Source organism: Phyllobates terribilis, unplaced genomic scaffold (assembly GCF_046119375.1).
Source record: "Phyllobates terribilis strain yellow unplaced genomic scaffold, ASM4611937v1 Scaffold_7__3_contigs__length_470593459, whole genome shotgun sequence".
NCBI classification, from domain to species: domain Eukaryota; kingdom Metazoa; phylum Chordata; class Amphibia; order Anura; family Dendrobatidae; genus Phyllobates; species Phyllobates terribilis.
In genome coordinates, this window is record NW_027362767.1 from 191,588,967 (window position 1) to 191,616,667 (window position 27,701).

General features: G+C 51.3%; 1 long non-coding RNA gene across 1 annotated transcript in view; it reads right to left on the reverse strand.

Moving 5' to 3' along the window:
* Window positions 1–27,701, reverse strand: part of LOC141153062 (uncharacterized) — an 85,781-nt gene that overhangs the window by 49,667 nt on the left and 8,413 nt on the right. The gene's annotated exons all lie outside the window — the stretch shown is intronic.

Sequence of the window (27,701 nt, forward strand, 5' to 3'; positions counted from 1 at the left end):
TCCAGCCTAATGATCCGTGTTTAAGGTCTGTTGAAAATTTTTTTCTGCTATGGGGCTATTATATGACGATCCTGATTGAATCTCATCTGCTGAATCAGAACTCAGGCATTTGAATCAGGGGTCAGATGATGTTGAAAATTATTGCACACACTTCAGGAGATGGGCTTCAGAAGTTAAGTGGAATGATCCTGCGCTGAGATGTTTATTTCTTGCTGGTCTGAGTGAAAGGGTTAAGGATCTGCTAATTGCATTCCATGCACCTGAGACTTTGCAGGATGCCATGCAGTTAGCTGTTCGTATAGACAGGAGACTGAGGTGCAGGCTCAATGAGGTAAAGACTCCTGTAATGCCAGGTCCTAGTCCCCAAAAAATCTGCTCTGATGGCGGAGAACCGATGGAGGTTGGGGCGATGTCACTCCGCTCTCAGGAAAGAGACCAGAGGTTTGCCGAGGGATTGTTTCTTTATTGTGGTAAAGCTGACCATTTGATTAAGTATTGTGAGCGTCGTTTAAGTAAAGAAAAAAAAAGATCAGTTACGCCCGTATAGCTTGTTTATGCTCTGCAGGAGTATTTATTTCTGGGAGTACTACTTTGCAGGGAGATTTGATTGAATTTCAGGTATTTGTGGATTGTGGTTCAACACTTAATGTGATTGATAAAGGGTTTTTGGAAAATCTTAAATTGAAATCCAAACCTTTGTCATCACCTATTTCTGTGGTTGCAATTGATAACACTCCCTTGAAATGTATTACTCACAAGGTTGCTGCATTTCCCCTCACTATCAATGGAGTTCAGCAAGAAATTTTGGACTTGGTTGTTTTAGATAATTTACCGTCTCCAGTTGTTTTAGGTTTGCCTTAGTTAAAACTGCACAATCCTTTATTGGACTGGTCTACTAATGTGATTAAGTCTTGGAGTCCGAAGTGCTATGATAAATGTTGTGATGGTCGCATTGCGGCTGTGTAAAAAGGGGTATTACCAGTACCTGTTCAAGATTTTTGGAGGGTTTTTTCGGAGGAGGAGTCGCAAGTTTTACCTCTTCATAGGGATTATGATTGCGCCATTGAGTTTGTTCCTGGAGCTACTCTTCCCAAGAGTCGCTTGTTTAATCTGACTATCCCTGAAAGAAAGGCCTTGGAGGAGTTCATAGAGGCTACCCTGGCTGCTGGTCACATTAGACCTTCTAAGTCGCCTGTGGCAGTTGGATTTTTCTTTGTTAAAAAAAAGGACGGCAGTTTACATCCATGTCTGGATTTTCATGAATTTAATAAGATTACCGTACGCAATTCCTACCCATTGCCGTTAATTCCTGACTTGTTTAACCAGTTAGTGGGGGCCAAGTGGTTCTCCAAAATTGATCTCCGGGGGGCATACAATTTGTTACGAGTGAAGGAGGGTGATGAATGGAAAACTGCTTTTAACACTCCGGTAGGTCATTTTGAGAATCTGGTGATGCCTTTTGGTCTTACCTGCATTTTTCAGAACCTTATTAATGACATCCTGAGACCTTTGTTTGGTAAGAATGTGGTTGTGTATTTGGATGACATTCTGATTTATTCACCGGATCTGGAGTCCCATTGGCAGAGTGTACGTGAAGTTTTGCAGTTATTGAGTGATAATTCACTCTTTACTAAACTGGAGAAATGTGAGTTCGCTGTGCAGAAAATTAGTTTTTTGGGCTACATTGTCTCGAGCGAGGGCTTTGAGATGGACCCGGTGAAGGTTCAGGCGGTGTAGGAATGGCCTAGGCCTATTGGGTTGAAATCTATACAGAGATTTTTGGGTTTTGCCAATTATTACAGGAAATTCATTAAGAATTTTTCTGTAATTGTTAAATCTCTAAACGATCTCACCAGGAAAGGTGCGAATACGGCCCAGTGGACTACTGAGGCCATTGAAGCATTTGAGTATCTCAAAGAGAGGTTCAGTTCTGCCCCTATCCTTATGCAGCCTGATGAGACCAAGCTTTTTTTGGTCGATGCTTCATCGGTGGGGGTCAGAGCAGTTTTTTTCGAAAAAATTTTCAGAAACCGAATTGAATTATGATGTTGGAAATCGGGAGTTGCTGGCTATTAGACAGAAAGAACCAGGATGTTGAACAGTTTTTGCGTTGTTTTGTTGCCGGACAATCAAGAGGGGTGGTCTGAGTTTCTGCCTGTCGCAGAATTTGCTCTTAACAATCATACATCCTCCTCTGCTGGGTGCCGGAGCGAGGAGAATTTTTCCGGTGATTTGGAGAGAGTTTGGACTAATGTACGTTGCAACCTTCTAGAGGCTAACAAGAAGTCCAAGAAGTATTTTGATAGGAAACGTAAGGAGGTTTTGTTTACTGTGGGTGACATGGTTTGGTTGTCCTCGAAGAACCTGCGGTTGAGGATTCCCTCTAAAAAACTGGGTCCTAAGTTTGTGGGGCCATTTAAGGTGCTTCAGGTTGTTAACCTATCTGCTGTTAGGTTAGAGGTCTCTACTTCCTGGAAGATTAATCCTGTGTTTCATGTTTCCTTGTTGGAAAAGGCTGATGTATCTGATAGGGACGCCACTGTCACAGTTCCTCCTGTTGTGGAAGACGGCGAATATGAAATTTCTCATATCTTGAATTCTAGATGGCATAGAGGGAGATTACAGTATCTTGTCTGGAAGGGTTTCAGTACCGAAGACAACTCCTGGGTAAGGGCAGATGATGTCTCTGCTCCTAGCCTTGTTAAAGCTTTTCCACAGGAGGTTTCCGGATAGGCCTGGGCCTGGAGGATCCTCATAAAAGAGGGGGTACTGTTAGAACCCTCCTGTTTGTTTTTTCCATTTTGTGTTTTGCGGTCACATGACCATTTGCTTTTATATTCCAGCTTCGCCCTTCTGGCTGTGCTGGACTTCAGTGTTTTACTGTTTCTCTAGCTAGGTGCTTCGGTGCCTTTCTCTGTCAAGTTCGCTTGGTCCTCTGGGACCTCTAGTTCATTTTTGTCAGTTTGTCTTTTTGTGTTCTGCAACAACATCTCTGTTTAGGAGGTGTCCCATTTTTGTCCCAGTCCTTAGTTCTTTTAGGGACCCCTCCCTTAATTCTATAGGTCTTCGTTCAGACTAGCTGAGGACTAAGGCGGGTCTGTTCGCTAGGAACAGGCAGCCCGCTACATCGTAGGGATTCAGCTTAGTCTTACTGTAGGGACAGCTTTCCCCTATCTTTCCTTAGTACATGTTGCAGATCATAACAAGGAGACCCGCTCCTTTCTAATGGGAACATTTTTTTATGAGGCCCTCCTCCGGGTCTCTTCCAAGGGGCATTGGAGTGCCTCCCGATTTTTGGTAGCCCTTGCATTCACTGCAAATGACTAAAATCCTCCATAATCCGAACTTCCCACTCCCGTCTCCAAGATTTCTCGCGTGCTGCGCCGATTCTTTGGAATGCACTACCCAGGACAGTTCGATTAATTCCCAATACCCACAGTTTCAAGCGAACCCTAAAAACACATTTCTTTAGACTGGCGTATCGCCTAAACACACTCTGTCCGTCCCAATTTTCCCCCATATTAAAATCTTCTTCAACTTCAGGTTCATACCAACCTTGCACTTAATAGCCTCTGTCAGGACTGTACACATACTGGCTGGCGACCAGCCCATGTATTATTATTTATCCTATTTAGTATATCAAGGCTGCATTATACAATATATGTACTTTTTACCTTTTGTGTCTCCCCCATCTCCTCATAGACTGTAAGCTTGCGAGCAGCCGGACCCTCACTCCTTTCGATATGAGATATGCTTATTCTGTATTGTCTGTATATGTCCCCCCTAAAATTTGTAAAGTGCTGCGGAATATGTTGGCGCTATAAAAATAAAAACTATTATTATTATTATTACTGCATAGGCCAACACTATGGGAGATCCTCTCCTTTCTAATGAGAATTTGTCATTACTGTGGCCCTGCTCTGTGTGTCTTTAAATTCTTAGTGGGGTTTTTCCTAAATTTTGGCAGCCCTTGCAGTCACAACATGGGCATTACCACTATAGGAGACCCGCTCCTTTATAATGGGAACATTCTTTTTACTGAGACCCTCCTCTATGTCTCTTCAAAGGGGTATTGGGTTGCGTTCAAATTTTTGGCAGCCCTTGCAGTCACTGGATACGCAAGTATAGGAGACCCACTTGTTAATAATGGGAACAACAAAGCATAGCCGGCTGCTGGACTTTTAAGAATAGTAAAGGCTGTCTGATGGCCCTATAAAAATAGGCTTTATGACTTTCAGAGTCCCTCCATCATAAATAAAACAGGATGTGTCTGATAATGTGTCACACACCACATGGCCAGATAAGGTTGTAAAATGTTAAAATGACATTTCCCGGTGAATGCATTTGTCTTAAAAAATAACGTAAAAAACCCCAAAATAATAGGATCTTTCTTTAGTATAAAAAACAGTGTCACCATTTTAACCTCAATGTAATCACATTGTTCAGCTCCTGCACCTCTTCCTCCATCTCCGAAATGACCACATCAGTCACAAGCTGGAAGCACTGCAGCACTGCCTTGGCCAAGCGGCAACAGGCTGTGCTGAAGATAACATGCTTAATGCTTAGGTGACAAACCGCCCAGCGCTGCAGAGTTGTTGAAAGCGTTAACACAGCAGCCTGAGCTGTGGCTCTCATCGCTGAACATGCAACCAGGTATGGTCGTGTGTGACAATGGGCGGAACCTGGTGGTGGAGAAATGACAGCCGGAGTAGATACAGCTTCCCTCTATGCCAGTCCTTTCACCGAGCTAAAGAATATGGCTGTGGTGAAATACAGCTCCCACTGAGAAGCTGTCTCAGATTGTAAAACATTGTGCCCACCAGAGGATTTGTTTCTGAGGGCTAACCTTTCTCCCCCGCTCAAGAGCCCCATAGCAGCTGCAAAGTTAGCGCTATCATGAACTCTCCTGAGGTAGAAGCCAGGGCACACCAGAGGATTCTCTGGTGGGACCGTCCAACTTTGCCGAGAAGCAGTCCTGGCTAAGAAAAGTGTGTGGGAAGGTTCCCGGACACGCTATGGCTGCATTAGAGGACTTCCTGGGAGAAATGCCACCCAGAGTAGATACGGTTTCCCTCTATGTCAGTCCTTTCACCGAGCTAAATACAACTCAGCAAAAAAAGCTGTGGACTGGCTCCACACCGTCCCTGGCCACATTCACCTGTCCACATGTTTGTGGTTAGGCGGTCCTTCCCAATAAGTGCACTGGGGAGGGCAAGGGTAATGTTGTGGGACCCGTGCTTGTGGAAGGTGGAGACGATACCGGGAGAAATAGCGGCAGCTGGGGACTGAGTATGGATACCCGGTCGCCACTGCCATAAGATTGTGGACAGCTTCTGCCTCCACGAGCCTAAAAGGCCACATTTCAAGTGCAAGCATCTGTCAAAAATTTGGCAGTATAGTATTGTAGCCTGTGGGTGGGTGGCTGGCTGCATACTTGTGCTTGCATTCCAAGGAATGGGGTAGGGACAACTGAACGCTTCACTGGGACAAGAACGTGGACGGTGATTGCTGCAAGTCTGCAATGACAGGTGCATGGCAGGAGGCATCTTCGCATGCGCCAAGGATCACTTATGATGGGCACACTTTTAGGCAGTGACCTGGGAGTCAGAGATGCTTCCAGAGGGCTTCTCCATTCTGTTCCCATGTCTTTTCCGCAATGTATGCATGTGTCTGATGATATGTCACACACCACATGGCCAGATAAGGTTGTAAAATGTTAAAATGACATTTCCTAGTGAATGCATTTGTCATGGTTGAAAGCAATGCAAAAGTGCAAAAACGCATCAAAAACGCTATGTGTGAACACATAGCCCAAGGTGTGGAGGAGTATTTTTGTTTTTGGTTATTTATTTTGCCTTCTATACAAGTCATTACCCTGGAAAGGATGTTCCTTAACATATTTCGCAGGAAAATCCATTTTTGTTTTTGCACGTTTTATTGTGAGTCCGTAAAAGTGGTGTAATACTCTGACAACATTGTTGACAGCAGTGACCTGGGAGTCCGAAATGCTTACAGGGGTCTTCCCCATGCTGTTCCCATGTCATTTGAGCACTGTTCCCATTGATTTGGGCAATTTTCAGGCCCTCTGCAGACCGCCGGGGGGAGCTGCCTATAAAATGCTCAAGTTTCCCATAGACTTACATTGGGCTCATTGCTCAGACCGAGCACCCGAGTATTGCAATGTGTTCGACCCGGACAACAAGTAGCTGAGCATTTTAGTGCTCGCCCATCACTAATCCCTATATGTGGTCTCCGGTCCTTACAGAGTCGTGCACAGCTGGTATCCTCTCATGGTGCCAGCCATGATCTGACACATCCCTATATGTGGTCTCCGGTCCTTACAGAGCCGCCCACAGAAGGTATCCTCCCATGGTGCCAGCCATGATCTGACACATCCCTATATGTGGTCTCCGGTCCTTATGTGTCACCCTACCTGGATGCCACAAGTGTAATAAAGCTGTGTCTGAGAGCAAGGGGGAGGTTCTCTGGTCAGGGGAACATTAGCATGCAATGCCTCCTGTCTCAGGCCAGTAGGGGGAGCAGGCTGCCCCTATAAAAGCTGGTACTGGGGACAGGGTTAGAGAGAACTGGATTGCCTGTCTCAGCTTTGAGACGTGTCCCAGAGTGGAGCAGGGACAGAAAGTTGCATTGTAACCTAAGAGGAAGTGTGGCAGTAGGAGAGAGCCACAAGCCAGAGACAAGAGGCGAAGAGAGCCTGTCTTGGCAGAGAAAAGACTTCATTTTACCAGACTTTGGTGTCTGAGGCTGGAAGGATTCTACATCCTCCAGCAGAGAACCAGTCCGCAAGGGACTGTACTTTCCTTGGCCTAAGAAGCCTGGAGGCCCTGCCACAACCGAAGGGACCAGTAAAGCCGTACAAGGCTGGGAGCAGAAAGGAACCCACGTCGCAGGCCATACAGGCGAGAATACACGAAAAGCTTGGAAACGTGGGCTGTTATCCTATCAGGAGGAGATAGTCAGAAGGAGCGCAGAAAGCACGGTAGGCCTACACCCTCACCCTGACCAGGGCCAATTTCCCCGTTGCTCTCAGACATCCAGGTCCCCTCCTAACTGGGACTGCTTGTGGGTCAGTTTACCTGTTCAAGTAAAGACCCTGGACTGCAACCTGTTGTCTGTGTGCTCCTTGCTCATCCAGCACTATCATCACTGGGACTCTCACTACCATCACTCCCACCATCCACTATACTGCCCTGGGGCCGCACTCTTCCCGTGGGGAGTCACACTACCATAGCTGCACATCTCATCAGCCCCAGCGGTCTGCATGCAGCGGCGGTTCCTAATAACCGCAAATCCACGGGTGGCGTAGTCGGACATTATCAGCAGAACATAGCAGACTACCATTGGCCTGACCACCCTGAGCCACGGAACCGGGCAGCCACTACTACCCCCATCGTCTCCCTATTGCCCGGATCCGAGTGCCCCACGGCCCAGGGGGCGAGTCAGCTTTGGCGTAGTCGGCAGGATTTCGTGCCCGCAACCACCGGGTACTGCGTGCCTGAAAAAGACTGTTGTAAACTTACCTGTGGAGAAGTTTCCCGCCGTCCGGAGTCGTTTCCCGCCGTCCGGAGCCGATTCCCGCCATCAGACGCCATCTTGGACCGTTTCCCGCCGTCTTCTGCCGTCTTCCCGCCATCGGACGCCATCTTCAGGACGCCGCGCGGGAAGAAGAGGGGCATGGACGTCAAAACCGCGCGAGATCCGAAGCTCCGCCCCGCGCACCGACGCTGCGCAAGGTCCTGGAAGGGAGAGAGAGCGACGCTGACGTCATCGGAGTGCGACGCCAGGTCCTCGTCCAGAGCAGCAGCGGAGCCGCGGCCTACAGAAGAGGATCGTCGGAAGGTAGGCCACACTTCACTAGGGGGGGAGGAAGATGTCGGACACAGAGGCGCCCACTACCACCAACGCAGCTGCAGCAGCGGTGATGCCCTTTTCCCTGCCTTACATCCCTGGAGCGGCCTGGCTGCCCAAATACTCAGGGGAGCCCCATGCCCTAACTGACTTCAAGGAAAGGCTATACAGTTTGTTCCACGTTTACACCCTGACAGAGGAACAGAAGGTCAGCATACTAACAGGGCAGTTAACTGGCGCAGCCCAAAGGGAGGTAAAGTCATGGCCCACTGAGGAGAAAAGGACTGTGAAGGGTATTCTGGCCCGGCTGCGGGGTACCTTTGATACACGTACCTCCGCTGAAATTAAAATGAGGTTCTATGGATGTAAGCAGCGGGCACAGGACAGCATCAGAGACTATGCCCTAAATCTGCAGGAAGCCTTGAGGGCTATTCAACAAACTGACCCTGGCAGTGTGCAGGAAACCGATAAGCTGCTAACAGAACAATTCATAGAGGGTCTGCTGTCCAGCGCCCACAGGGCCCAGCTGCGCCTCATGTTCTTCCAGAACCCCGACCTGACCTTTGCCCAATTTAAGGACAGGGCCATAAGGGTGAATCTGCAACCAGTGGCGCTATAAACCCCCGGCGCCCTCCTCTATGGACTCCGTGGAGGCTGATGCACAGGCCCTGAACCAAGCCCCGTCGAAGACCTGCACCACCAAGTCCAGGAGCTGACCAGGAGTGTCGCGGCGTTGACCAGGACCATCCAGGCGTTGCAAGTGGACCCGTCAAGACCCATCAAGCTGGCTTCAAGTCCGGAGGATGTCCCGTGGCGTCGACAGAGGAGGATCCCGTCGTTCCGAGGGAGGCCCACAGACCACTACGCAGAGGATGGACAGCCCATTTGCCGTCGATGCAACCAGCCCGGACACATTTCCAGGTACTGTAATTTAAACGGGTCCAACCTGGGGCAGAGGGCCGACCCCCAGGCATAAGATCACCAGGCCCTTATAATTGGCGTGATAAGTACGTTGGGGGGCGCCCGGTTTTACCCGTGGTGCTGGACGGTATCCCCATGAGCGCCTTGCTGGATACTGGGTCGCAAGTAACCACAATCCCTTATGTACTTTTTAAGCAGTATTGGACTGATGCTGATATCACACGGTATCCAGACAGTAACTTGAACATCATCGCCAGTAATGGCTTATCCGTGCCGCAGATGGGGTTCAAGGAGATGACCATTAAAATTGGTAAAGTTGAACTGCCGGCACAGGGAGTGATTATTGTGGACATTGACCGTCATGAAAGTCACCCTAAAATAACTGTGGGTACTAACATAATTGAAAATTGTCTTTCAGAAGTAATTGTAATTCTACAACAGGTGGCGGTGAATGCTAGTTCCAGCCAACAGAGAGTCCTCAACAAGGAGATAAAAGCCCTGATGAGACGGCAGCAGGTAGAACTGTCTGGTGGTGAGATCGGTAGCGTAAGACTCAGTGATCCATTCCCCATTTCCATGCCTCCCAAAATTGAAATGATGATCTGGTGTCGGACTGCAATCGGGTTGAGAGGTAGAGACTACCAAGCCATGGTAGAACCCGTGTACTCAGACAGCAGGCCCACCATTTTGACAGCCCGGGGGGTGGTTGATGTCCGTCATGGGAGGGTGCCCGTCCGCATCCTCAACATTGGGGAGAGGGAAGTACACTTACCCAGGTACGCTACACTCGCCAAACTGTTTGTCGTCGAACACCAAGCTATCAGGGCCTTCATCTCCACAGGCGGAGGGTAATGGCTCCCAGAAACAAAAGGAGGACTGGTGCCAGAAACTCCACGTGGGTGCTGACTCCACTCCCCTGCACCAAAAACAAGGAGTCTACCGGGTGGTACAGGAGTACGAGAGAGTCTTTAGTAAGCACCCGCTAGACTTCGGCAGAGTAAAAGGGATAGAACACCACATCCCCACAGGGAGCCACCCACCAATAAAAGAGAGGCACAGACCTGTACCCCCTGCACATTATCAGAACGCCAAGGGTATGCTAAGGGAGATGAAAGAAGCTGGGGTCATTAGAGACAGCTGTAGCCCCTGGGCAGCCCCCTTGGTTCTGGTCAAAAAGAAAGACGGCACCATGAGAATGTGCGTGGACTATAGACAAATCAACCGTATCACCCACAAAGACGCATATCCGCTGCCTAGAATAGAAGAGTCTTTAGCCGCACTAAAATCTGCTAACTTCTTTTCTACTTTGGACCTTACTAGCGGGTACTGGCAGGTTCCTGTGGCAGAGGCTGACAAGGAGAAGACCGCCTTCACCACCCCGATGGGACTGAGCGAATTCAACTGTATGCCTTTCGGGCTCTGCAACGCACCAGGGACCTTCCAGCGGCTGATGGAATGCTGTCTAGGGCACCGAAACTTCGAGACGGTCCTCCTTTACCTGGACGACGTGATCGTCTATTCGAAGACCTACGAGGACCATCTCAAGCACCTGGCTGAGGTGTTCGAAGCCCTGGCAGGCTATGGCCTGAAGGTGAAACCATCGAAGTGCCACCTGCTGAAACCAAAGGTCCAGTACCTAGGGCACGTGGTAAGCGCGGAAGGAGTGGCCCCGACCCTGACAAGGTCACGGCAATCAAGAGCTGGCCAAGCCCCTCGAACATCAAAGAGGTGAGACAGTTTCTCGGGTTGGTAGGCTACTACCAAAGGTTCATCCCCGGGTTCACTAAGATGGCAGCTCCTATGCAGGACCTCCTGATCGGACAGTCAAAGTCCAGAAGTCAAAAGCCACCCTTCAAGTGGGATAAACCGGAAGAGGAGTCCTTCCGCCAGCTAAAGTTGGCCCTCACGGGGGATGAGATCCTGGCCTACCCTGATTACGGCCAGCCTTTCATTCTCCACACAGATGCCAGTAATGTGGGACTGGGAGCCGCACTGTCCCAAAACCAACAGGGCAGAGAACGGGTGATCGCATACGCTAGCCGGAAGCTGAGGCCCACCGAAAGGAACCCGGAGAATTACAGCTCCTTCAAGCTAGAATTCTTGGCGGTGGTGTGGGCCGTGACGGAACGCTTCAAGCATTACCTGGCCTCCGCAAAGTTCACCGTGTACACGGACAACAACCCGTTGACACACCTGGACAATGCAAGACTGGGTGCCCTGGAACAGCGGTGGATGGCCCGTCTCTCCAACTATGACTTCGTGATCAAGTACCGGGCAGGCAAAACCAACGCCAACGCGGACGCCCTATCAAGAATGCCTCACTTACCTGAAGGTGACGAAGACCCAGAAGAGCTGGAAGAGGTAGAACTCCCCGCGTTTCACCGGTATGGAGCCGCTCAACACTCTCACCGCGTGAAGGAGGAGGATCTAACAACTGTGATGATGAATCCCCTACCTCACCACAGCTGGGCTGAAACCCAAGATAGTGACCCTGCTGTCCGCCTGGTGAAAGATCTGCTGACCCGGGAAGACGCCCGCCTAGATCCAGATGCCCCAGAGGAAGCCAAGCAGCTATGGAAGGAGAAGAGCAAGCTGTTCCTCTACGAAGGCAAGTTGTGCAGAAGGATTGTCAACCACCGGACGCACGAGCTGACCTGGCAAGTCGTGGTCCCAAGGCGAGATGCAGCTATGGTCCTGGGAGCTTACCATGACAGAGCGGGACACTTCGGTTGGAAGAAACTGGAGTTCCTACTAAGAGGAAGGTTCTTTTGGGTCGGCATGAGAGGAGCAGTAGAAAAGTGGTGCAGAGACTGTGGCCCTTGTCACCTGAGGAGGAAGGACCGCACCAGCCAGAAGACACCCTTGAGGCCCATCGTCACCACGCAGCCTCTTGAGCTGGTAGCTCTGGACCACGTCAAATTGGCTCCAAGCCGGTCCGGATACATCTATGCCCTGACAATCGTGGACCACTATTCCCGTTTTCTAGTGGTGGTCCCGGTAAAGGACTTGACAGCCCAAACAGCGGCCCGTGCCTTCCAGCAATACTTCTGCCGTCCACACGGGTATCCGGAACAGGTCCTGACAGACCAGGGTCCAGCGTTCGAAGCTGAAATCTTCCAGGAGTTCTGCAACCTCTATGGCTGTAAGAAGATTCGGACAACGCCTTACCACCCCCAAACCAACGGGATGTGTGAGAAGATGAACAATATAGTCATTGATCTCCTGAAGACGTTGCCCCTGGAGGAACGCAGCCTGTGGCCAGAAAAATTGCCGGACCTGGTGGACATGTACAACAACATCCCGGTGAACGCTACAAACTGCACCCCGGCTTACCTGATGCGAGCTAGACCAGGTAAGCTGCCCGTAGACCTGGAGATGGGAGTCCTAATACCTGAGGACACCTCCCCGGATGCGGACTGGGATACGGAAAGGCAACTGCAGTACAAGAAGGTACAGGAGAGTGTGGAGAAGAGCCTGGCCCAGGTGAGAGAGAAGCAAGAAAGACTCTTCAATCAACACGCCCCTGCTGGTCCCCTAGAACCTGGTGAGCAAGTCCTAAAGCGAAAAAGAAGGCTACATAAGTTGGACGACCAGTGGGAAAGGGAACCCTACACCGTACTGCAGTCTGACCATGACAACCCAAAGGTGTGCGTAATCACCAAGGACGGAGGAGAAACCACTAGTGTCGTCTCCAGAGACCACCTCAAAAGGTGCCCCGAGCAACTCCGTAGTGCAGAAGAGGATCAGAGTGACCTTGAACCCGCAGAGGACAAGGAAGAAATGATCAGCACCGTTCTCGGAGAGTTCCCTCAGTCCTGGACTCGCATAAATGATGCCATAGTAGTACCCGTCCTGCATTTCCTGCAACCGGCAAAGCAACAACCAACACCAGAGCCGGAAGGTGAAGAGGAGCAAGCGGTTCCAGAGGCAGAAGAGCCTGTACCAGCAGCCCAGGAGAGTCAACCCTCTGCTGACAGTGAGCCTGCCATGCCTGCGGTGAGCCAAAGAACCCGCAGACAGCTGCCTGCCCTACCTGTACACCCAGCTGGTAGCTGTACCCCTAACGCTAGTGGGGAAAGCCAGGTTGGTCCACCACCAGACAGTGGGTTAAGGAGGTCAACCAGGAGCACAAAGGGACAGATACCCGCTCGCTGGAGAATATAGAGTGTACTAAGATTGTAAATAACCCTGTTGCCAAATGTTAAAATGTTTGCCAAAGTTACCTGCATGTTTATTGATAGTGTGTTTCAGTTTCTTGCAGCTACCGTAAGGACTCACAGGTTATGGACTTTTTATAACCGGGACCTTGTGTGGACTGCATTCTGAGCCTAACCCAGGAATGAACTAAGACTGTGAAGGACTTGGGGTAGGACAGACCCCCACCTGGTTAAGGCTCCCCGTTGTTTTTGGTGATATGGACACCCGGTCACAGACCACACTGTGACCTAAAGAACTCAATTTGTGCGTCGTCTGTCTATTAATGTTTTATTGTTATGCATATTGTCTTTGTTTATTGTTTAGTCCCGGAGTACTAAATTTCACTAGGGGGGAATGTGTCACCCTACCTGGATGCCACAAGTGTAATAAAGCTGTGTCTGAGAGCAAGGGGGAGGTTCTCTGGTCAGGGGAACATTAGCATGCAATGCCTCCTGTCTCAGGCCAGTAGGGGGAGCAGGCTGCCCCTATAAAAGCTGGTACTGGGGACAGGGTTAGAGAGAACTGGATTGCCTGTCTCAGCTTTGAGACGTGTCCCAGAGTGGAGCAGGGACAGAAAGTTGCATTGTAACCTAAGAGGAAGTGTGGCAGTAGGAGAGAGCCACAAGCCAGAGACAAGAGGCGAAGAGAGACTGTCTTGGCAGAGAAAAGACTTCATTTTACCAGACTTTGGTGTCTGAGGCTGGAAGGATTCTACATCCTCCAGCAGAGAACCAGTCCGCAAGGGACTGTACTTTCCTTGGCCTAAGAAGCCTGGAGGCCCTGCCACAACCGAAGGGACCAGTAAAGCCGTACAAGGCTGGGAGCAGAAAGGAACCCACGTCGCAGGCCATACAGGCGAGAATACACGAAAAGCTTGGAAACGTGGGCTGTTATCCTATCAGGAGGAGATAGTCAGAAGGAGCGCAGAAAGCACGGTAGGCCTACACCCTCACCCTGACCAGGGCCAATTTCCCCGTTGCTCTCAGACATCCAGGTCCCCTCCTAACTGGGACTGCTTGTGGGTCAGTTTACCTGTTCAAGTAAAGACCCTGGACTGCAACCTGTTGTCTGTGTGCTCCTTGCTCATCCAGCACTATCATCACTGGGACTCTCACTACCATCACTCCCACCATCCACTATACTGCCCTGGGGCCGCACTCTTCCCGTGGGGAGTCACACTACCATAGCTGCACATCTCATCAGCCCCAGCGGTCTGCATGCAGCGGCGGTTCCTAATAACCGCAAATCCACGGGTGGCGTAGTCGGACATTATCAGCAGAACATAGCAGACTACCATTGGCCTGACCACCCTGAGCCACGGAACCGGGCAGCCACTACTACCCCCATCGTCTCCCTATTGCCCGGATCCGAGTGCCCCACGGCCCAGGGGGCGAGTCACTTACAGAGCCGCCCACAGAAGGTATCCTCCCATGGTGCCAACCATGATCTGACACATCCCTATATGTGGTCTCTGGTACTTACAGAGCCGCCCACAGCCGGTATCCTCCCATGGTGCCAGCCATGATCTGACACATCCCTATATGTGGTCTCTGGTACTTACAGAGCTGCCCACAGCCGGTATCCTCCCATGGTTCCAGCCATTATCTGACACATCCCTATATGTGGTCTCCAGCCCCTACAGAGCCGTGCACAGCTGGTATCCTCCCATGGTGCCAGCCATGATCTGACACATCCCTAAATGTGGTCTCCAGTCCCTACAGAGCCGTGCACAGCTGGTATCCTCCCATGGTGCCAGCCGTTATCTGACACATCCCTATATGTGGTCTCTGGTACTTACAGAGCCGCCCACAGCCGGTATCCTCCCATGGTTCCAGCCATTATCTGACACATCCCTATATGTGGTCTCCAGTCCCTACAGAGCCGTGCACAGCTGGTATCCTCCCATGGTGCCAGCCATGATCTGACACATCCCTATATGTGGTCTCCGGTCCCTACAGAGCCGTGCACAGCCGGTATCCTCCCATGGTGCCAGCCATTATCTGACACATCCCTATATGTGGTCTCCAGTCCCTACAGAGCCGTGCACAGCTGGTATCCTCCCATGGTGCCAGCCATGATCTGACACATCCCTATATGTGGTCTCCGGTCCTTACAGAGCCGTGCACAGCCGGTATCCTCCCATGGTTCCGGCCATGATCTGACACATCCCTATATGTGGTCTCCAGTCCCTACAGAGCTGTGCACAGCCGGTATCTTCCCATGGTGCCAGCCATGATCTGACACATCCCTATATGTGGTCTCTGGTACTTACAGAGCCGCCCACAGCCGGTATCCTCCCATTCGTCCGGCCATTATCTGACACATCCCTATATGTGGTCTCCAGTCCCTACAGAGCCGTTCACAGCCTGTATCCTCCCATGGTGCCGGCCATGATCTGACACATCCCTATATGTGGTCTCCAGTCCTTACAGAGCCGCCCACAGCCGGTATCCTCCCATGGTGCCGGCCATGATATGACACATCCCTATATGTGGTCTCCAGTCCTTACAGAGCCGCCCACAGCCGGTATCCTCCCATGGTGCCGGCCATGATATGACACATCCCTATATGTGGTCTCCGGTCCTTACAGAGCCGTGCACAGCCGGTATCCTCCCATGGTGCCGGCCATGATATGACACATGCCTATATGTGGTCTCCAGTCCTTACAGAGCCGTTCACAGCCGGTATCCTCCCATGGTGCCAGCCATGATCTGACACATCCCTATATGTGCTCTCCGGTCCTTACAGAGTCGTGCACAGCCGGTATCCTCCCATGGTTCCTGCCATTATCTGACACATCCCTATATGTGCTCTCCAGTCCTTACAGAGCCGTGCACAGCCGGTATCCTCCCATGGTGCCGGCCATTATCTGACACATCCCTATATGTGGTCTCCGGTCCTTACAGAGCCGTTCACAGCCTGTATCTTCCCATGGTGCCGGCCATGATCTGACACATCCCTATATGTGGTCTCTGGTACTTACAGAGCCGCCCACAGCCGGTGTCCTCCCATGGTTCCGGCCATGATCTGACACATCCCTATATGTGGTCTCCAGTCCTTACAGAGCCGTGCACAGCCGGTATCCTCCCATGGTGCCGGCCATTATCTCACACATCCTTATATGTAGTCTCCGGTCCTTACAGAGCCGTTCACAGCCGGTATCCTCCCATGGTGCCGGCCATGATATGACACATCCCTATATGTGGTCTCCAGTCCTTACAGAGCCGCCCACAGCCGGTATCCTCCCATGGTGCCGGCCATGATCTGACACATCCCTATATGTGGTCTTCAGTTCTTACAGAGCCGCCCACAGCCGGTATCCTCCCATGGTGCCGGCCATGATATGACACATCCCTATATGTGGTCACCAGTCCTTACAGAGCCGTGCACAGCCGGTATCCTCCCATGGTGCCGGCCATGATATGACACATCCCTATATGTGGTCTCCAGTCCTTACAGAGCCGCCCACAGCCGGTATCCTCCCATGGTGCCGGCCATGATCTGACACATCCCTATATGTGCTCTCCGGTTCTTACAAGACCTTTTTATTGCTCCGTGTAATTGACATGTTTATTCTGTAGGTGCTAATGATATCATGTTTCTTTTTTTATCATTTATTAATTTTGCACAAATAAATATCAACTAGAACAGGGTCTTTGTAGTTTTCGTTACTGACAGCGCTGATGGGTTTCCTCACATGATGATCTGTTCATTAATTCGTCATCCTGCTCCTAATACAGGATAACTGATACCATGAATCAGGTGAGAACCTAAGTAATGAGTCACAATGTAAACTGCTGGAACGATGGCACCAAATATGGCGTCTACATCTAGAGTAAAGCTACTGTCCACAGCAGCCAATCACACCACCTGTATCATTCTCCAACCTCCACTGGGAAAATGAAAGATGGAATGTGATTGGCTGCGGCTGGTAAGCCTGCCTCTTTTTGCACCATACTTGTGTGGCACCCCAGAGGGTCTGGTTGCCACAGTGGTAGTAATACCATGTCTGGGAGCAAAACAGGGGTTTCCTGGCCAGGAACACATTACATGTTACACCTGCTGCTCCAGACCAGAAAGGGGAGGATCCTGCCCTTTATAACTGGGTCTGGAGGCGGGGTTAGTCAGTCTAAGTTTAAGTTCAGTCAGTGTCAGGAGTGAGATAGGACACTAAGGAGCAAGGAGCCAGGGACTGGAGCTGGTGATAGCTCGTCATGGCCAGAGTACATACCGAGAACCGGACACCGGAGTCCGAGGCTGTGGGGATTGTATATCCAGCAGCAGAAACCGCACGGCAGGAGATTGTAGGTCTCCTGGCCAACAGAAGCCCGGAGGCTCAGCCACACGAAAGGACCAGTACCGCCACAGAGGAGCAAGGAATACACGGGATCCGAGTCGCAAGCCATACAGTGAGCTTAGCACATCACACTCAGGGACGTGGGCTACAACACGACTATAAGCGAGATAGCCAAAGAGTTTAGTCAGAATGGCAGGCCTACAACTCCAACTGGCCAAGAGGATTCTAGGATTGCTCCCAGACTGACCAGGCCCTCATCCCTAGCAAGTACTCCCGTTGGGGCCTATATAATTGCCACCAGTAAAGACCCTGGGACTGCACTGCAACGACTCCGTGTTGTCATTACTGATCCTGGCACTATCACCACCATCATCCATACACGCTGCCCTGAAGCTCCACTCTTTCTGTGGGGAGTCACATCACCTTGCTGCACACACCATCAGCTTCAGTGGACTGCTCTGCAGCAGCGGTTCCCAATAACCGCATTCCACAGGTGGCGTAGTCAGGCTATATATAACAGAAACACATAGACTACCCTGGTTTGACCACCCTGAGTCACGGACCGGGTCACCGCCACGGTGACTACTACCCCCAGCATCCACAAGGCCCGGCTCCGGGTACTCCACGGCCCAGGGGGCACGTCACTTGTCTATGAGACCTTAAGACTTGGTTGTGTCTGGAGTGGAGCTGATTTTCTGGAGGATCTCACGGCAGCCTCTCCACTCTAGACAGGTCAGTGCTGAGGTGAGTCAGATGGAGTTGCTGGAGCGAAGTTCTCGAAAAAAAAAAATCAACTCCAATGTAGACATCACTGAAACGACTAGAATGGAGATGGTTCTTGGAGCTCCTAATAGACTCCATTCTAGTCTCCTCATCTGTCTTTTTAATGGTTTTTTTTTATGCGTTTTTTATGGAATTTCTCATGTTTTTAATGGTGCAAACATCAGAAATCAGACATGAATTCTTTTACACTGTTATCTTGTTTATATACTTGGGCAAAATTCATCGTTATGACTAAATGATACATATGTACAGTCCATCATTCTGATATGAAGACAATAGCTGCATTCATTGTAAAATGATGAGAATTACAAGAAAAGTTATCTGCATAAGTTTCTTCTAAAAGAAAAAAAAATCACTGAGACCTTAATTTTTTTTATGAACTGGGCAAAAAATTGACATATTTTTAAGCACAGTCCTGGAATTTTTGACAGTTGGCAACTTTGCACGCCCTCAGTCCACAAGCCAGACATGAACCGCCAGAGGGCCGGATGTGGCCTGCGTGCTGCACTTTGCCCAGGTCTGATGTATGCCCATCTATGCACTATAGATTTGAGTTACTGCAAATTCTGTCCTCCTTCTTGGCTAAAATCACTCCTCAAAATTGTTAAGGGGAGTGTTTTTACTCCTCTCTGAAATATGTAGTGTGACCTCTGCCAGAGCCCTTCCTATGGAACAGTGGGGGCTCCTGCAGTCAGACCCTCAGCAACCGATGGCCCTTTAATAAAAATCTGTAAAAAAATGTTTCGTCCCATGTGACTTGTACAATAGATCAGCTGTAAGGGGCCACAGAGAATGGTAAGGGGCCACAGAGGATGGTAAGGGGCCACAGAGGATGGTAAGGGGCCACAGAGGATGGTAAGGGGCCACAGAGGATGGTAAGGGGTCACAGGGGATGGTAAGGGGCCACAGAGGACGGTAAGGGGCCACAGAGAATGGTAAGGGGCCGCAGAGAATGGTAAGGGGCCACAGAGGATGGTAAGGGGTCACAGAGGATGGTAAGGGGCCACAGAGGATGGTTAGGGGCCACAAAGAATGGTTAGGGGCCACAGAGAATGGTTAGGGGCCACATAGATTGGTAAGGGGCCACATAGAATGGTAAGGGGAAACAGCGAATGGTAAGGGGCCACAGCGAATGGTAAGGGGCCACAGCGAATGGTAAGGGGCCACAGACAATGGTAAGGGGAAACAGCGAATGGTTAAGGGCCACAGACAATGGTTAGGGGCCACAGACAATGGTTAGGGGCCACAGACAATGGTAAGGGGCCACAGCGAAAGGTAAGGAGCCACAGAGAACGGTAAGGGGCCACAGACAATGGTAAGGGGCCACAGACAATGGTAAGGGGCCACAGACAGTGGTTAGGGGCCACAGAGAATGGTTAGGGGCCACATAGAATGGTAAGGGGAAACAGCGAATGGTAAGGGGGCACAGAGAATGGTAAGGGGAAACAGCGAATGGTTAAGGGCCACAGAGAATGGTAAGGGGCCACAGAGAATGGTAAGGGGCCACAGACAATGGTTAGGGGCCACAGACAATGGTTAGGGGCCACAGACAATGGTAAGGGGCCACAGCGAAAGATAAGGAGCCACAGACAATGGTAAGGGGCCACAGACAATGGTCAGGGGCCACATAGAATGGTAAAGCTCCACAGACAATGGTAAGGGGCCACAGCGAAAGGTAAGGAGCCACAGAAAATGGTTAGAGGCCACAAAGAGTGGTTAGGGGCCACAGAGAATGGTAAGGGGCCACAGAGAATGGTAAAGCTCCACAGGGGATGGTAAGGGGCCACAGAGGATGGTAAGGGGCCACAGAGGATGGTATGAGGCCACAGAGAATGGTTAGGGGCCACAGAGAATGGTTAGGGGCCACAAAGAATGGTTAGGGGCCACAGAGAATGGTAAGTGGCCACAGAGAATGGTAAGTGGCCACAGAGAATGGTAAGGGGCCACAGAGAATGGTAAGGGGAAACAGCGAATGGTAAGGGGCCACAGAGAATGGTTAGGGGCCACAGAGAATGGTTAGGGGCCACAGAGAATGGTTAGGGGCCACATAGAATGATAAGGGGCCCCATAGATTGGTAAGGGGCCACATAGAATGGTAAGGGGAAACAGCGAATGGTAAGGGGCCACAGTGAATGGTAAGGGGCCACAGCGAATGGTAAGGGGCCACAGAGAATGGTAAGGGGCCACAGACAATGGTTAGGGGCCACAGACAATGGTTAGGGGCCACAGACAATGGTAAGGGGCCACAGCGAAAGATAAGGAGCCACAGACAATGGTAAGGGGCCACAGACAATGGTCAGGGGCCACATAGAATGGTAAAGCTCCACAGACAATGGTAAGGGGCCACAGCGAAAGGTAAGGAGCCACAGAAAATGGTTAGAGGCCACAAAGAGTGGTTAGGGGCCACAGAGAATGGTAAGGGGCCACAGAGAATGGTAAAGCTCCACAGGGGATGGTAAGGGGCCACAGAGGATGGTAAGGGGCCACAGAGAATGGTATGAGGCCACAGAGAATGGTTAGGGGCCACAGAGAATGGTTAGGGGCCACAAAGAATGGTTAGGGGCCACAGAGAATGGTAAGTGGCCACAGAGAATGGTAAGTGGCCACAGAGAATGGTAAGGGGAAACAGCGAATGGTAAGGGGCCACAGAGAATGGTTAGGGGCCACAGAGAATGGTTAGGGGCCACAGAGAATGGTTAGGGGCCACAGAGAATGGTTAGGGGCCACAGAGAATGGTTAGGGGCCACATAGAATGATAAGGGGCCCCATAGATTGGTAAGGGGCCACATAGAATGGTAAGGGGAAACAGCGAATGTTAAGGGGCCACAGCGAATGGTAAGGGGCCACAGAGAATGGTAAGGGGCCACAGAGAATGGTAAGGGGCCACAGAGAATGGTTAGGGGCCACAGAGAATGGTAAGGGGCCACAGAGAATGGTAAGGGGCCACAGAGAATGGGAAAGAGCCACATAGAATGGTAAGTGGCCACAGAGAATGGTAAGGGGCCACAGAGAATGGTAAGTGGCCACAGAGAATGGTAAGTGGCCACAGAGAATGGTAAGGGGCCACAGAGAATGGTAAGGGGCCACAGAGAATGGTAAGGGGCCATATAGATTGCTAAGGGGCCACATAGAATGGTAAGGGGAAACAGCGAATGGTAAGGGGCTACAGAGAATGGTTAGGGGCCACAGAGAATGGTTAGGGGCCACAGAGAATGGTAAGGGGCCACAGAGAATGGTAAGGGGCCACAGAGAATGGTTAGGGGCCACAGAGAATGGTAAGGGGCCACAGAGAATGGTAAGGGGCCACATAGATTGGTAAGGGGCCACATAGAATGGTAAGGGGAAACAGCGAATGGTAAGGGGCCACAGCGAATGGTAAGGGGCCACAGAGAATGGTTAGGGGCCACAGAGAATGGCTAGGGGCCACATAGAATGGTAAGGGGCCACATAGAATGGTAAGGGGCCACATAGATTGGTAAGGGGCCACATAGATTGGTAAGGGGCCACAGAGAATGGTAAGGGGCCACAGCGAATGGTAAGGGGCCACAGAGAATGGTAAGGGGTCACAGAGAATGGTAAGGGGTCACAGAGAATGGTAAGGGGAAACAGCGAATGGTAAGGGGCTACAGCGAATGGTAAGGGGCCACAGCGAATGTTAAGGGGCCACAGCGAAAGGTAAGGGGCCACAGAAGGCCGGGATACACCGAGACACTGCAGGGACCTAACACATTGGTTACATAAGCTATTATCATGTTTTTATTTACTTGTTTATTTAAATGCTGCTGAGGAAAGAGTCAGTGCGATCTGAAGGATTTAGTGCAGCTCTACTAGTGAGGACATTGCGGCAGATCATTTCCCAATAAATTGCAAAGTGTGAATATACCCCGAGCTTTAGAAATATAGATATGAAAATTCAACCCGTAGTTCTCAAACTGTTTTATTAAAACACATAAATAAGTCTAACAAAAAGGAGAAAGATATAAAACATATTTATACATACAATGAACGTTACAAATAAATACGTAGAACTAAGCCATGTTAGAGATAAGTGACGATGAAAGCATAAAGCACATAAGTGACAATACCCCCCACCTCCACAGCCGCCCTACATGCAGCCCCACGTGACCGACATCACCCTACTCCCTGTGCAGACCAACTCTCCCACATGCAGCCCCATGCATGAGAAAGCAACCCCTTCCCTACATAGCCCAGCCCACCACATGCAGCGACAGGCAAATAACATCACCCACCACCCCGAGCAGCAGCCCAGCATACAGCCCCACACGAGTGATAATGACCTCATTCACCACGCAGATCCCCAGCATGCAGCATCCGTAGTCAGCGCTTTGAACGCAGCATACTGATTGTAATGTAGAATGCAAGTGCATGTGCGCTGCGTCCAATCTGCAGTTTCCTGACCCTTACACATACCCTTAATCCCCTTCCCTTTGCAGCCTCCCAGCATGCAACTCCACGCAGCTCCCTCATATATCAATCCCCTAGCATGCAGCCCCATGAAAGTAACATCACTACCATTCCAGCACAGACCCCAATGACTGACATCACTCCCTTCACAGCCCCAGCATGCAGCCCCATGAAAGTAATATCATCCCCTTCCATGCGCAGCCCCCCAAGCGAGTAACATCACTCCCTTCTCCACACAGGCACTCAGCATTCAACCCAACGCAAGCGACATTACCCCCTTCACTATGCTCCTCATGTAAGTAGCATCACTCCCTTCACAGTGCAGCCCGCAGCCCCACCTTCCATACAGCCTCACGAGATTGAGATTAACTACTTTCCAACACAGCCACAAGCAAGTTACATCACTGCCCTTTCCTTTGCAGCATCATGACCCCCTTCCTCGCACAGCCCCTCATCATCAACTCCCCATCTCCGCACAGCCCCTCATCAACTCCCCATCTCCGCACAGCCCCTCATGATCAACTCCCCATCTCACACAGCCCCTCATCATCAACACCCCATCTCCACACAGCCCTTCAACTCCCTATCTCAGCACAGCTTTTCATTATCAACTCCCCATCTCCGCACAGCCCCTCAACTCCCTATCTCAGCACAGCTCCTCATTATCAACTCCGCACAGCCCCTCATCATCAACTCCCCATCTCCGTACAGCACCTCATCAGCATCAAGTTCCATCTCCACACAGCCCCTGTTCATTAACTCCCCATCTCCGCACAGCCCCTGATCATTAACTCCCCATCTCCGCACAGCCCCTAATCATCAACTCCCCATCTCCGCACAGCCCCTAATCATCAACTCCCCATCTCCGCACAGCCCCTCATCTCCACACAGCCCCTCATCAACTCCCCATCGCCGAACAACCCATTATCATCAACTCCCCATCTCTGCACAGCCCCTCATAAACTCCCCATTTCCACAGCCCCTCATCAACTCCCCATCGCCGAACAGCCCCTCATCATCAATTCCACATCTCCGCACAGCCCCTCATCAACTCCCCATTTCCACAGCCCCTCATCAACTCCCCATTTCCACAGCCCCTCATCAACTCTCCATCGCCGAACAGCACCTCATCATCAACTCCACATCTCCGCAAGTCCCTCATGATCAACTCTCCATCTCCGCACAGCCCCTCATGATCAACTCTCCATCTCCGCACAGCCCCTCATGATCAACTCTCCATCTCCGCACAGCCCCTCATCATCAACTCCCCATCTCCTCACAGCCCCTCATCATCATCAACTCCCCATCTCCACACAGCCCCTCATCATCATCAACTCCCCATCTCCACACAGCCCCTCATCAACTCCCCATCGCCGCACAGCCCCATATCATCAACTTCCAGTCTCCGCACAGCCCCTCATCGTTATCAACTCCCCATCTCCGCAGAGCCCCTCATCAACTCCCCATCGCCACACAGCCCCCATCATCAACTCCCCATCTCCGCACAGTCCATCAACGCCCCATCCCTCACCTCCTTACTAACCAAAATCCCACAATGTCTGTCTGCTATTTCAAACTTCTTCTCTGCTAGATTTCTAAAATTTAACATGGACAGAATTCATCATCTTTCCGCCATCTCATTCACCCCCCCCCCAACTGCCCTATCTATCAATGTCAATGGCTGTCCACTCTCCCCAGTCCATCAAGCTCACTGCCTTGGGGTAACCCTGGACTCTGAACTGTCCTTCAAACCACATATCCAAGCCCTTTCCACTTCCTGCCGACTCCAACTCAAAAATATCTCCCGGATCCGCACATTCCTCAACCATGAATCTGCAAAAACACTAGTGCACGCCCTCATCATCTCCGGCCTTGACTACTGCAACCTCCTGCTCTGTGGCCTCCCTTCCAACACTCTTGCACCCCTCCAATCCATCCGAAACTCTGCTGCCCGACTAATCCACCTGTCCCCCCGCTATTCCCCGGCCTCTCCTCTCTGTAAATCTCTTCACTGGCTCCCCATTGCTCAGAGAGTCCAGTTCAAAACCCTAACCATGACATACAAAGCCATTCACAACCTGTCTCCTCCATACATCTGTGACCTAGTCTCCCGTTACATACCTGCACGCAACCTCCGATCCTCACAAGATCTCCTTCTCTACTCCCCTCTCATCTCCTCCTCCCACAATCGCATACAAGATTTCTCCCATGCATCCCCCCTACTCTGGAACTCTCTACCCCAACACATCAGACTCACGCCTACCGTGGAAACCTTCAAAACGAGTCTGAAGACCCACCTCTTCCGACAAGCCCACAACCTGCAGTAACCACTGATCCACCACACCGCTGCACGACCAGCTCTACCCTCACCTACTGTACCCTCACCCATACCTTGTAGATTGTGAGCCCTCGCGGGCAGGGACCTCGCTCCTCCTGTACCAGTCACGGTCACATTGTGTTCAAGATTATTGTAAGTGTTCTTGTATGTAAACCCCTTTTTCACATGTAAAGTGCCATGGAATAAATGGTGCTATAATAATAAATAATAATAATAATTAACACCCCATCTCCGCACAGCCCCTCATCATCAACTCATCTCCGCAAAGTCCCTCATCATCAACTCCCCGTCTCTGTACAGCCCCTCATCATCAAATCCCTGTCTAAGCACAGCCCCTCATCAACTCCCCATCTCCGCACAGCCCCCCATCAACTCTGCATCTCCACACAGCTCATCATCATCATCATTAACTCCCCATCTCATCACAGCCCCTCATCAACTCCCCATCTCCGCACAGCCTCTCATCAACTCCCCATCGTTGCACAGCCCCTCATCAACTCCCCATCTCCTCAGTCGATCATCAACTCCCCATCTAAGCACAGCCCCTCATCAACTCCCCATCTCCGCACAGCGCCTCATCATCAACTCCCTATCTCTGAACAGCCCCTCATCATCAACTCCCCATCGCCACACAGCACCTCATCATCATCAACGCCCCTTCTCCGCACAGCTCATCATCATTAACTCCCCATCTCCACACAGCCCTTCATGATTAACTCACCATCTCCGCACAGCCCCTCATCAACTCCCTGTCTTCACACAGCCCCTCATCAACTCTCCGTCTCTGTACAGCCCCTCATCATCAACTCCCCGTCTCAGCACAGCCCCTCATCAACTCCCCATCTCAGTACAGTCCATCATCAACTCCCCATCTCCGCACAGTCCCTCATCATCATCATTAACTCCCCATCTCCGCACAGCCCCTCATCATCAAACCCCCCATCTCCGCACAGCCCCTCATCATCAACTCCTCATCTCCGCACAGCCCCTCAACAACTCCCCATCTCCGCACAGCCCCTCATCAACTTCCCGTCTCAGCACAGCCCCTCATCATCATCATTAACTCACCATCTCCGCAGAGCCCTTCATGATTAACTCCCCATCTCCGCACAGCCCCTCATCAACTCCCCATCTCCGCACAGCCCCTCATCAACTCCCCATCTCCGCACAGCCCCTCATCAACTCCCCATCTCCGCACAGCCCCTCATCAACTCCCCATCTCCGCACAGTCCCTCATCAACTCCCCATCTCCGCACAGCCCCTCATCAACTCCCCATCTCCGCACAGCCCCTCATCAACTCCCCATCTCCGCACAGCCCCCCATCAACTCTGCATCTCCACACAGCTCATCATCATCATTAACTACCCATCTCATCACAGCCCCTCATCAACTGCCCATCTCCGCACAGCCTCTCATCAACTCCCCATCGTTGCACAGCCCCTCATCAACTCCCCATCTCCGCAGTCGATCATCAACTCCCCATCTCCGCACAGCGCCTCATCATCAACTCCCTATCTCTGCACAGCCCCTCATCATCAACTCCCCATCGCCACACAGCACCTCATCATCAACGCCCCTTCTCCGCACAGCTCATCATCATTAACTCCCCATCTCCACACAGCCCTTCATGATTAACTCACCATCTCCGCACAGCCCCTCATCAACTCCCTGTCTTCACACAGCCCCTCATCAACTCTCCGTCTCTGTACAGCCCCTCATCATCAACTCCCCGTCTCAGCACAGCCCCTCATCAACTCCTCATCTCAGCACAGCCCCTCATCATCAAACCCCCCATCTCCGCACAGCCTCTCATCATCAACTCCTCATCTCCGCACAGCCCCTCAACAACTCCCCATCTCCGCACAGCCCCTCATCAACTTCCCGTCTCAGCACAGCCCCTCATCATCATCATTAACTCACCATCTCCGCAGAGCCCTTCATGATTAACTCCCCATCTCCGCACAGCCCCTCATCAACTCCCCATCTCCGCACAGCCCCTCATCAACTCCCCATCTCCGCACAGGACCTCATCAACTCCCCATCTACACACAGCCCCTCATCAACTCCCCATTTCTGCACAGCCCCTCATCAACTCCCCATCTCCGCACAGCCCCTCACCAACTCCCCATCTCCGCACAGCCCCTCACCAACTCCCCATCTCCGCACAGCCCCTCATCATCACCAACTCCCCATTGCCGTAGAGTCCCTCATCATCAACTCCCCATCTCCGCACAGCCCCTCATCATCAACAACCCATATTCGCACAGCCCCTCATGATCAACTCCCCATCTCCGCACAGCTCTTCATCAACTCCCCATCTCCGCACAGCCCATCATCATCAACTCCCCATCTCCGCACAGCCCCTCATCAACTCCCCATCTCCGCACGGCCCCTTATCATCAACTCCCCATCGCCGCACAGCCCATCGTCATCAACTCCTCATCTCTGCACAGCCTCTCATCATCATCATCAACTCCCAATCTCCACACAGCCCCTCATCAACTCCCCATCTCCGCATAGCCCCTCATCATCATCAACTCCCCATCTCCGCAAAGCCCCTCATCAACTCCCCATCGGCGCACAGCCCCTAATCATCATCAACTTCCCATCGCCGCACAGCCCTCTTCAACTCCCCATCTCCACAAAGCCCCAGACCATCAACTCCCCATCTCCACACAGCCACTCATCAACTCCCATCTTTGCACAGCCCCTCAACTCCCCATCTCCGCACAGCCCCTCATCATCAACTCCCCATCTCCGCAAAGCCCCTCATCAACTCCCCATCGGCGCACAGCCCCTAATCATCATCAACTTCCCATCGCCGCACAGCCCTCATCAACTCCCCATCTCCACACAGCCCCAGACCATCA